This window comes from Rhinolophus sinicus, linkage group LG07, assembly GCF_036562045.2.
Source record: "Rhinolophus sinicus isolate RSC01 linkage group LG07, ASM3656204v1, whole genome shotgun sequence".
Classification (NCBI taxonomy): Eukaryota; Metazoa; Chordata; class Mammalia; order Chiroptera; family Rhinolophidae; genus Rhinolophus; species Rhinolophus sinicus.
Genome location: NC_133757.1, coordinates 113,567,983 through 113,581,128, shown reverse-complemented (window position 1 = coordinate 113,581,128; position 13,146 = coordinate 113,567,983). Strand labels below are relative to the sequence as shown.

Sequence of the window (13,146 nt, the reverse complement as noted above, 5' to 3'; positions counted from 1 at the left end):
CTCCAGAAAAAGAAGAACTAAGCAAAATGGAGATAAGCAACCTACTAGATGCAGAGTTTCAAACACTGGCTGAAAGAATGCTCACTGATGTCAGGGAGAACTTCAACAGGGACACAGGAAGCATAAAAATGGAGATGGAAACCATGAAAAAGAACCGGTCAGAAATAAAGGATACAATAATGGAAACAAAGAATATATTACAGGGAATCAACAGCAGATTCGATGAGGCAGAGGACCCAACCAGCGGTGTAGAAGACAAGGTAGCAGAAAACACCCAATCAGAACAGCAAAAAGAAAAAAGAATCCAAAAAACTGAGGTGAGTTTAAGGGGCCTCTGGGACCAACAAATGAAGTGTACCAACATTTGTATTACAGGGGTACCAGCGGGAGGAGAGAGAGAACAAGGAACTCAAAACCTGTTTGAAGAAATAATGACAGAAAACTTCCCTAACCTGGTGAAGGAAATGGACATGCAAGCCCAGGAAGCACAGAGAGTGCCAAACGAGATGAAGCCCAAGAGGCCAACACCAAGACACATCATAATTAAAAAGCCAAAGGTTAAAGACAAAGAGAGAATCTTAAAAGCAGCAAGAGAAAAGCAGCTGGTTACCTGCAAGGGAGCCCCCATAAAACTGGCAGCTCATTTCTCAACACAAACTTTGCGGGCAAGAAGGGAGTGGCAGGAAATATTCCAAGTGATGAAAAGCAACGACATACAACCAACATTACTCTATCCAGCAAGGTTGTCATTTAGAATTGAAGGACAGATAAGGTGATTCCCAGACAAGAAAAAGCTGAAGGAGTTCATCACCACCAAACAATTATTACAAGGAATCTTGAAGGGAATTCTTTAAGATGGGAGGGGTTAAGGATGGGTGAAAGGGGAAGGGATTAAGAAGTACAAATTGGGTGTCACACAGTAGTCATGGGGATGTGGGGTATAGCATAAGGAATAAAGCCAACAATATTGTAATAACTTAGGTATGGTGCCATATAGGTACTAGATCTATCAGGGTGATAGATGGGAATGGGGTTGGGGACAGGGTGAAAAAGGTGAAGGTATTAAGAAATACAAACTGGTAGTTAATGCAGTCTGAGGAACATAATCAACAATGTTGTAAAGATCATGTAAGGTGCCAGGTGGGCACTGGACTTATCAGGGGGATCACTTCATAGACTGTGTAGATGCCTGACCAATGTGCTGTACATCTGAAGCTGAAGTAGAATAATACTGAATGTCACCTATAACTAAATATATAGGTATATATAGTCACGGGATGTGGAGTACAGCATAGGGAAGATGGTCAATGGTATTATAACAGCTATATACGATGTCAGAGGGGTAGTAGCTTGGGGTGTGGGTTATCACTTTATGAGGAGTTTAAATGTGTAACTATTACATTGCTTTGTATACCTGAAACCAATAAAAAAATTTTTTTTAAATAAATAAACGTGGTCCTCAGACATATGAAAAGATGCTCTCAAAGGAAATTGCAAATTTTTAAAAAATGAGATTCCATTTTCTCATAAGATTGAAAATTAAAATGTATGACATCATACTGTTGGTAAAATTGTGCACGCTTATACATTGCTAGTGGGAACACGATACAACACTTTGAGAGGGGAATTTGGCAATATCTAACAAAACTACATATGCGCTTACCTTTTTTTAAACAGCTTCACTGAGATACCATTAGCATAAATTCACCCACTTAAAGTGTATAATTCGATGGTTTTTAGCATATTCACAAAGGTGTATGATCATCACCACAATCGCATTTTAGAATATTTTCAGCACTCCCAATGCCATGTCCATCAGCAGTCCCTGCCCATCCTTCCGCGACCCCTGGTGTCTGACAACCACTCATCTACCTTCTGTCTCTAGACATTTGCTTATTCTGGCCATTTCACATAAATATATAAGAGATAAACTTTTGTACCTGGCTTCTTTCACTTAATGTAATGTTTTCAATATTCATTTTGTGTAGTATGTATTAGTATTTCATTTCTTTTTATTGTTTAGAAAAAAATGTTGGCCTGAATTCTTTATTAGCAAGAAACAAAGATTCTCAGTCACAGGCCTTATATCCTAATTCAAATTTTCCCTTATTTTCAAATAAAAGAACTACCCGGAACCAAAATATAAACTTTTTCATAAAGCTAAAAAAGGCTCCCTATAGAAGCAACCAAGGGAAAAGTGCACCTAGACTCCCATTAAACTATTTACAAAATTATCTCCCTTTACCCAATTAAGCCAATTTACAGCTTCCTCCATAGGGCCTGGAACACGGGCACTTATGGGCCTGTAGAACATGTAATGGATGAACAAATGCACGCTTATTAGTATTTGAAGGACAAAATACCATCTTCTGCCTTGTACGTGGGACTCTAATCACCAGGCAAAAAAAAATAAAGTTCTTCCACAGAGGTTAAAACACAAATCTTCAGCCTCAACAGGGCATAATCGCTTTAGTCTTGAAGATGTGTCAGGGGTCTCCCAGAACTCAGCATATCACTGTACTCGTGGCTAGAGGAAGGCTATTCGGCAGGTCATAAAAGAAAGAGCCACAGGTGGGATCTGGAGGAATCCATCTGCAGCCTCCTGATGCTCTCTCCTTCCAATGAGAGGTCAGGCAGCGCCTCCTCCTCCTCCAGCAACAAAAATGCACCAACATGCGTGCAATGTTTCTGTCCAGACAAGCCCATCAGAGACTTCGCAACCAAGGATTTTCTGGGGGCTGGTAACATGGGCACCGTCTGCTTCATGTGCACCAAAATTTCAGGCCCTCAGAAGGAAAGCAGGTGTTCAGCATAAACCATACTGTCTGCACAAACAGTCTAGGCACAGTGAGTCACCCTTATCAGTTCCTGGGAACACCCTGAGAGCCAAGTTCCCAGATGCCAGCCGAGGGCCAACCTTGCAAGCAGGCCTTTCTAAGGACAGCAGTTTCAGACCTGCTATGTTAACTCTTCTCTGCAGAGCAAGTTATTTAACTTCCCAAAATCTCAGACTCATCTGTAAAAAGGACAGTAATAGAAACTACTTCACAGCCAGCACAATTATTACAGTGTAAGTAATTCCCAAGCTTTGTTATCCAGCATGATGGCAAGACTTCACAAAGATCAGTTGACAGTGATGAGGAAGAGTACAGAAAGTTACAAATAATGTAAAACTTCAACTTCAAACTTAAACTTCAACCCAGCATCAACTTTTAGAGGATAAAAATCATAACGATCTGGAATAAAGGGGACACAGACACGGTCTTTCCTCAAGTGTAACATATGGGAGGTTTAACACGCTTTATCATAATGGAGTGATATCATGACTGAGTTTAAACGCTTAGATATGACACAACAAGAACAGCATACCCATTTTCAAAAATTATGTAAAAATTCATGAAGGCAAGACTTCCTGGAATGTTCTCAACTCATCGAGATTATGAATAAAACGAAAAATGAACGTACTCTGGAAGTTTATTTAAGCACATTATTAGAAAACAAAAATGTAAGATGAAAACATTCACTGATCCTTTTTAAAATACTTTCTAGTTCTTGCTAATTATAATCTAGAATTAAGATAATCATAAAATTTAGAGTTTAAATGGTACATATTTAATATACAATTGATTTTTATAAGGAAAACCTACGTTTTTATTCATGTATCTAAATGGTACCCACTGTAAGGTTACAAATTACTTCAAATTTGGACAGTTTACTCCTGAAAACATTGGGACTTTGGCCTTCAAGTACAGATAAGAACCCAAAAGATTCGAGTTTCAATACTAATTCTGCAATCGCTATATTATTTATTTGATCTCCAATTCATGAATGTGACTTTTTTCTTACATCATTTATAAAGCTTAGCCCTATAATCAATCTACCACAACGGCCCTCTAACTTTCCTCATTTTCATTGATTATGGCTGAGTGGAAGCCCATAGATCATATAAATGATCAGATTAGAGAAGTTTTTTGGTTTTGTTCTTTGGCCACATTTATAATCCAATAATGCATATTAATGTATGCTAAGTTAGGAACCAAAACAGATTAGCTTTACCCTATTTTAAATGAGTCATATCAATATTAAAGATAACAGGCAAGGGGCAGCCAATGGCTCAGTCGGTTAGAGTGTGAGCTCTGCACAAGAGGGTCGCAGGTTTGATTCCCCCATGGGCCAGTGAGCTGCGCCCTCCATAACTAGATTAAAGGACAGCAACTTGGAGCTGCTGGGCCCTGGAGAAACCCACTGTTCCCCAATATTCCCAGTAAAAATTTATATATATATGTACATATATACATAAAAGATACCAAGCAACACACAGAATGTTTTTTAACTTTCTAGATTTTATCAGCTTTTTTTATCATTCCACTGTAACGAAATGCGAAGTGAGGTTTCTATTTACAGTAATCCCCCTTATCTGTGGAGGGAATACGTTCCAAGACACCCAGTGGATGCCTGAAACCTATATATACTATTTTTTTCCTATACATACAGAGCTTTGATAAAGTTTATTTTCTAAATCAGGAACAGTTACGAGATTAACAATAACTAAAAAAAAAAAATAGAACAATAACAACATACTGTAATAAAAGTTACGCAAATGTGGCATTAAGTAAATTAAGTGTTATTTGAACACAAGCACTGTGATACCTCAACAGTTGATGTGGTAGCCAGAAGGGCTACTCAGTGACTGAAGGGCAGGGAGCACAGCACGGAGAGGATGGATGGACGAAAGGATGATTCATGTCCTGGGCTGAAGGGAGCAGGAAGGCTCAAGATTGCATCACAATACTGAGAACATCGCATAATTTAAAACTTATAAATTTTTTCTTTCTGTAATTTTCCATTTAATATTTTTGAACCACAGTGAACTGTGGGTAGCTGAAACTGTGTGGAAAGCAAAACTGTGGATAAGGAGGGACTACTGTATGTGCTCACTGCAAATCTTTCTATCTTTCTACCCACCTCACCAACACAAACTAGAATATAAGCTCCATTAGAGCTGGCCCACAGCTATTAATCGCCATTGCATATACACCTCTCACAACAGTGTCTGGCACATAATAGATAACAACTTAACCCCTGGCTCAATTTATTCTTGTTCCTGGTTTCCTTCTTCTATTTTATTATCTCTAATATAGGCATACCTCAGAGATATTCCAGACTTGGTTCCAGACCACTGCAATAAAGCAAGTATCACAATAAAGAGAGTCCTAATCTTTTAGCTGGTGGCGAGTCTTGCCATCAATTTGTGGGGGGAAAAAAAAAGTAACATCTGTGGAGTGCAATAAAACGAAGTGCAAAAAAAAAAGAGGTATGCCTCTATAAGTCCTTTGTTAAGCTACTTTGATTTGCTTTGGGGAAAAAGCACCTTTTAACAACCATAAACACAATACTGAATATAATCAGGATAAATGTCTAGTGAATAAAGGGGCAAGAAATATATTCAGAAACACATTATAAATCAATATTAACACAGAATTAGAGTAATTTAAAAATACCTTCCAAATTATGGAATACAGTTGACCTTGAACAATGCAGGTGTTAGGAGTGTGGACCCCACACAGTTGAAAATCTGAGAGTAACTTTTGACTCCCCAAAACTTAACTACTCATACCCTCCTGTTGACTGGAAGCCATACCAATAACATAAACAGTTAATTAACACATATTTTGTATGTTATATGTATTATATACTGTATTCTTACAATAAAGCTAGAAAAAAAGTTATTAAGAAAATCCCAAGAAAGAAATTATATTTACAGTACTGTACATGTTTATTGAAGAAAATCCACGTATACGTGGACCCGCACAGTTCAAACCCGTGTTTTCAAGGGTCACCTGTACCTGCGTTGATTTAATATGTCTGGTTTATCTGAAACATATTAGGTTTCCCTACAGAAAGGTACATTTTAAATATTAAAAATATATGTGACCTTATAAAAGGAAATATTAGCATTTACTGTTGTTGTCACTTTATAAAAACCACAGTGGTGTTTTGAAAATGCAGTTTATCCTCAAAAATTTTATTCACATAAAGTTTTGAAAGACTATATTCCACACTGTCTAATCTGAAGCAACTTAAAGTTATAATTTTATGTTAGTATTAGTTGCCAAAAACAACCGTGACAGTTTTTACTTGTGATGGTGAAAGAAAAAATATTTACATACCAAACTATTTAGTCAGTCATTATAGAACTACATGAAGTTTTCTGTATATGTTAGCCCATAAGTATAATTGAAAGTATAATTTTATAATACTAATACAACTTGGTTAAAGTTGTTATCACAAGAATCTTTGTTATCGCTATAACTGTACTACAAAGTTTTATAGCTATTGGTATTTTATTCTTAGAGAGTTATATTTCAAGGAAGAAACATCAGGAAAAAGTTATCTTTCTTGCTATTCTTTATAAAGCTAAGATCATGTATTAGAAAATCCTACATATATTTACTCACACTCAGAAACTGTTAGGAAGAAAATTAAATACTGAGCTGTAAATAAACTCTTTAGTCAAGAATCAGTCACTGCAGTATTTTTTCAGTGGGTTCCCACCACACTTAGAAAAAAAACTCTCAACTCTTTAATATGGTCTATATTAAGAAGAAGCCAGGGCTAGCCCACCCAGCTTCTCTGACCTCATCCATCCCTCATCGCTCCTTCACTGGCTTGCTGAGCGCCAGCCACACTGGCCCTATTCCTACAACACACCAAGCTTATTCTGCAACTCCTGTTCTCTAGGCTACAAGGCTTTTCCAGATCAGCATCAGACAGAATCCTCCTCCCATCACACAGATCTCACCTCAAATACCATCCCTTCAGAGAGACACTTCCCGCATGGCTCCCCTTCCCCAAAATACATTCCACTTCCATGTAGCTCCCCCATCATTCTCTATTGGATATCACACTGCCCTATTTTATTTCTTCATTATACTTATCACTCTCCAAAATTACCTTATTTGTATGTATGCTTAATGTCTGTCCTGTCTCCTCTACCAGAATGTAAGCTCTATGAGAACAGGTACTGCATCTATCTTTACTGCAGTCTTTCTAGGACCTAAAATGAATGAATATTATGCTATTAAATGTGCAGGCTGAAATGAAGATTTTAATATTTTATAACCATTCTAACACATTATATTGCTCTCTTAGGCTTCTTCTGTTGTTGTTTTTTTTCCCTACCCATAAGTATCTACCATGAGAGAAGTGGTTAACAGCAGGAAACATGGACAAACAAGCACATGTCATACTATATAATCAGTTTAGAGACTGACTTAAGGTTTCAGAATTAATGGCATGTGTTTCAAATTGTACACTGATCTTACATATCAATAGACATTAGTAACTATAAATAAATCATTAATTATCTTTAAATAAAAACTATCAGACACAATTTAGCATTTAAGAGTAATATACTTTCACATATATCATGAAATACACATGAAAAATACTGAATATAATTTAGAAATAAAACAAACATCATTTTAGGATTTAATGCATAAATTAGATATCTTCTATCTAAATTTAACCTTATCTCCAAATTAAAACAAACCCATGTTTAAAGAAGTAAAGGAGCGTATGACAACTGTAACTCATAAAATAAGCAATCACAAATCTTTTTATAAAGATATCTTTATATATATCTTTATATATCTTTTTATAAAGATACAGACATTATTAAAAAAGAAAAAAAATGGAATTTCTGGACTTGAAAGCTACAGTTATTCTAGAGTTGGAAAATATAACAACTAAAATTAAAAATTCACTAGCAGAGCTCAACAGCATATTTGAGATGCTAGAAAAGAAAGAGCTGGTGAACTTGAAGATATGTCAATAGAAATTACCAATTCTGAAAAACAAAAAAAACACAATTTTTGAAAATGAACAGAGCCTCAGAGACTTATGTGATACGATCAAACATACCAACATACATGTAATGAGATTCCCAGAAGAAAAGGAAAGGGAGAAAGTCAGAAAAAATATTTGAAGAAACTGTGGTCAAAACTTACCAAAGTATTGAAAAATACTAATTTATAGATTTCAGATTAATGATTCCAAAATCAGATAAACACAAAGAGATCCATACCTAGACGCTGCATAGTGAAACTGTTGAAAAACCAAAGAGAAAATCTTGAAACCACAAAGAGAAAAACAACTCATCAGAAACAATGGAGGCCAGAAAGCAGGAAAGGACACATTCACGACGCTGAGAGAAAAAAATCTGTAACAAAGAATTCTACAGCCAGCAAAACTATTCTAGTCAAAAAAAATAAAAAACAATCCCAAAAACAAAGACTGAGATAATTCATTGACAACAGACTTTCCTTACAAGAAATCCTAAAGGACATCCATCAGACTAAAAAAAATAACCAGATCGTAAATCAAATACACAACAAGAAATAAAGAGCACCAAAAAAGGTAAATATATGAGTAAATATAAAAGACTTTAAATATTTTTTTCTTTTCTTAACTGTTTTAAAAGATATACAACTGCAGGGTGGCCGGTTAGCTCAGTGGGATAGAGTGTGGTGCTGGTAGCACCAAGGTTGCTGGTTCCATCCCCGCATGGGCCACTGTGAACTGCGCCCTCCTTAAAAAAAAAAAAATACACAACTGCAAAAAGAATTATAAAACTGTATTGTTGGGTTGTTGAGTTTCTAACACATAAAATTAAATATATATGACAATACTAACACAGGAGAGGGGGAAAAATGAAGCAAAGTTTCTATATTTTACCATAATTAAATAAGTCAATCTGAAGTCAACTGTGATAAACTAAGATATTTATTGTAATTCCTAGAACAACGTAAGAAAATAACAAAAAAATCTTAAAAACTAATAAAGGAATGCAAAACCCTGGAAAATATTAACTCTAGAAGAGACAGCATAGGATGAACAAAGAAATTATTTAAAAAATGAGACCAATGGCAAATAACTACCAAAACTGCAGACATAAATCTATCAATGATTACATTAAATGTGAACAGATCAAGCCCTCCAATCAAAAGGCAGAAATGGTCAGACTTTTTTTTAAAGTATTTAACTACATGCTATCTATCAGACACACTTTAAATTGAAAAAAGAAATAGGTTGAAAGTAAAAAGATGGAAAAAGATATGCAATGCAAACAGTAAGCACAAGAGAGCTTATGAGCACTAGCGTGATTACACTTATACCAGATAAAATATTACTGGAGACAAATAGGGATTCTTTCATAATGATGAAAAAGTCAATTTATTGGTAAAACAATTACATATGTATACCATACCTAATACTAGTACCTCAAAAACAAGAGGCAAAAATTGACAGAACTGAAAGAAAAAATAGATACTTTAATAATAACAGAGATTTTAAGATCGTACTCTCAATAATTGATAGAACAGCTACACAGAAAATCAGCACAGACATATAAGGCTTGAAAACTATCAATCAACTTGACCTTATACCCAAAACATTCCATTCAATAAAAGCAAATACATATTCTTTTGTAACACACATGGAACATTCTCCAAAACAGATTCCAAACTAAGTCATTAAAATGTCTCAATAAATTTAAAATGAGAAAAATCATACAAAGTATATTCTCCTACTATAGGGGAATTAAATTAAAAATCAACAACAATGAAATGTGGGGAATCACCAAATAACTGGAAATTAAACAGTACATTTCTCAGTAACCCATGAGTCAAAGAAAAAAATCATAAAGGAAATTAGAAAATATTTAGAACTGAATGAAAAATGCTAAAAAGCGGAACATATAAAAATGTATGGGGTGGGCCGGCCCGGTGGCTCAGGCGGTTAGAGCTCCGTGCTCCTAACTCCAAAGGCTGCCGGTTCGATTCCCACATGGGCCAGTGGGCTCTCAACCACAAGGTTGCCAGTTCAATTCCTTGACTCCTGCAAGGGATGGTGGGCAGCGCCCCCTGCAACTAAGATTGAACACGGCACCTTGAGCTGAGCTGCCGCTGAGCTCCCGGATGGCTCAGTTGGTTGGAGCGCATCCTCTCAACCACAAGGTTGCCGGTTCGACTCCCGCAAGGGATGATGGGCTGTGCCCCCGGCAACTAGCAACTGCAACTGGACCTGGAGCTGAGCTGCGCCCTGCACAACTAAGACTGAAAGAACAACAACTTGAAGCTGAACAGCACCCTCCACAACTGAGATTGAAAGGACAACAACTTGACTTGGAAAAAAGGCCTGGAAGTACACACTGTTCCCCAATAAAGTCCTGTTTCCCTTCCCCAATAAAATCTTTAAAAAAAAAAAAAAAAAAAATGTATGGGGTGCAACTAACACGATGTTTGGAAGGAAATTTATAGCTTTAAATGTCTATATAAGAAAAGACCTCAAATTAATAACCTAAGCTTCTACCTTAAGAAACTAAAAAAAAAAAAAAAAAAAAGGCAAAGTAAACTCAAAATAGGCAGAAGAAAGGATGTTACAAAAATTAAAATAGAAATCACTGAAACAGAAAACTGGAAAAAACTAAATCGATAAAACCAAAACTTGTTTCTCTGAAAAGAGCAACAAAATTGACAAACCTTTGGAATGAACAAGTGAAAAAGAGAAAAGACACATATTACCACCAAAATCACTACTTATACTAGCAAAATTAAAAACATATATAGGAATATTATGAACTGTATGTCAAAAATAGTAAATAGCTTAGATGAAATGGACAAATCCATAGAAACAAAATTACTGAAACTAAAACATTAGCAGAAAATCTGAATAGACCTATTAACAAGTAAAGAAATGAATTAGTAGTTTAAAATTTTCCCAAAGAGAAAAAAACCAGGCCCAGATGCTTTCCCTGGTGAATTCTATCAAATATATTCAAGGATATAATAACACCAATACCTCTCAAACACTTACAGAAAATAGTAGAGGGAACACTTCTCAATTCATTCTATGCGGCTAGTATTACTATATTACAAAATCCAAAGACATCACACAAAAAGAAAATTACAGACCAGTAACTCTCATAAATTAGAGCCACAAAAATGTTCAACTAAACGCTAGCAAACCAAACCAAGCAACATATAATAGTATTATATACCACAACCACGTGAGATTTATCCCAGGAATATAAGGCTGGTTTAATATCTGAAAATTAATTAATATAATACACCATTTTACTGTAATAAAAGACAGAAACATAATCATCTCAGACACTAGGGTGACCAACCACACTGGTTTGTTCAGGACTGAGGGGTTTCCCAAGATGCAGGAACTTTCAGTGCTAAATACAGGACAGTCCTGGGCAAACTGTGACAGTTGGTCACGCTAACAGATGCAGATAAGGCATGACATAATTCAATGCCCATTCATGATAAAAACTCTGAACAAACTAGAATTAAAAAGGAACCCTCTGCCAAATATAGAGATACGCTATACAGCATTTTGCCTATACTTAACAATACTGTGTTGTACACCTAAAAAGTTATGCGGGTAGATCTCATGTTAAATGTTCTTACCACAATAAAATAATTTTTTAAGTATAAGATTTGTGTACTGAAAATTATAAAACATCACTGAGAAAATTTAACATCAATAAATGTAAAGAATTTCTTAGGATACCCAGAAGTGGAAATGATGGGTCATAAAGCAGTTCTATTTTTAATTTTTTGAGGAACCTCCATATTATTTTCCACAGTGGTTGCACCAATTTGCAATCCCACCAACAGTACACAAGGGTTCCCTTTTCTCCACATTCTCGCCAATATTTATTGTTTGTGGATTTATTGATGATAGCATAGGGAATATAGTCAACAATACTGTAATAATTATGTACAGTGCCAGGTGGCTACTAATCGAAGAGATCACTTTATAAATTATATTAATGTCTAGTCATTATGCTGTACACTGAAACTAATATGAAATAATACTGAATGTCAACTGTAATAAAAAATAAATAAAATAATAGCATAAATAAATGGAAGGTAACGTTCATGTATTAGAACACTCAATATTATAAGGGGGCAATTCTCCCCAAACTTATCTACAGATTCAACGCATTCCCCATCAAAATTCCAAGATGCTTTTGTAGACACTGACAACCCAATCCTAAAATTTTTACACAGGACCCAGAATAGCCACAATTTTTAAAAACAAGAACAAAATTGGAGGGCTAACACAATCTGGTTTCGTTAACACAAAGCACATTAATCAAGACAGGGTGGTTTTGGCATAAGGATAGGTGTATAGATAATGGAAAAGAACTGAGTGCAGAAATAAATCTTTTCATTTACAATCAATGGAGAAATTATAGTCTTTTCAACAAATGGTGCTAAGACAATCCATATGTACCATACTTAAAAATTAACTCAAAACAGATAATAAATCTAAATATAAGAGCAAACACTATAAAACATCTAGGAGAAGACAAAGGAGAAAATTCTCAAGACCTTGAATTAGAGTTACGACAACCAAAGAATAATCTATTTTTTAAAATTGAGAAATTAAACTCCACCAAAATTAAAACTTTTGCCAAAAAAATACCAAGATACTTTTGTTCTTCAAAAGATTCCAATAAAAAAATGAAAGGACAAGCCACAGACTGTGAGAAAATGTTTCTAAATCATGTATCTAATAAAGGATCTGCATCCAGAACATGCAAAGAACTGCTACAACTCAATAATAAGACGAAGAAAAAAAATGGGCAAGAGATTTGAATAGCTATTTCACCAAAAAAGGATATATATATATACATATCTAATATATGGCTAATTTTCATATGCAAAAATGCTCAACACCTTGAATCTTTAGGAAAATTAAAACCACCACAATGAGTTAACCACTTCATACCCACTAGAATGGCTGTAATAAAAAAGACAGCAACAAATGTTGGCAAGAACGTGAAGAGGCTGGCACTCTCTTATACACCGCTGTTAAGAATGTAAAATGTACGACCACTTTAGAAAACAGGTTGGCAGTTTCTTAAAAAGTTATACAGATGACCCAGCAATTCTAGTCCTAGGTATCTACCCAAGAGAATGAAACCATATGTCCACATAAAGACTTGCACTCAAATGTTCAAGCTGCATTATTTGCAATGGTCAAAAAATGGAAACAATTCAAATACCCATCAATTGGTCCATAAATAAACAAAATGTGGTCTGTCCATACAAGGGAATACTATTCGTC

At 35.3% G+C, this 13,146-nt stretch overlaps 1 protein-coding gene across 8 annotated transcripts in view; it reads right to left on the bottom strand.

Annotated features, from left to right (window-relative positions):
• ELF2 (E74 like ETS transcription factor 2) overlaps positions 1-13,146 on the bottom strand; it is a 95,700-nt gene that overhangs the window by 79,529 nt on the left and 3,025 nt on the right. The window lies entirely within an intron of this gene.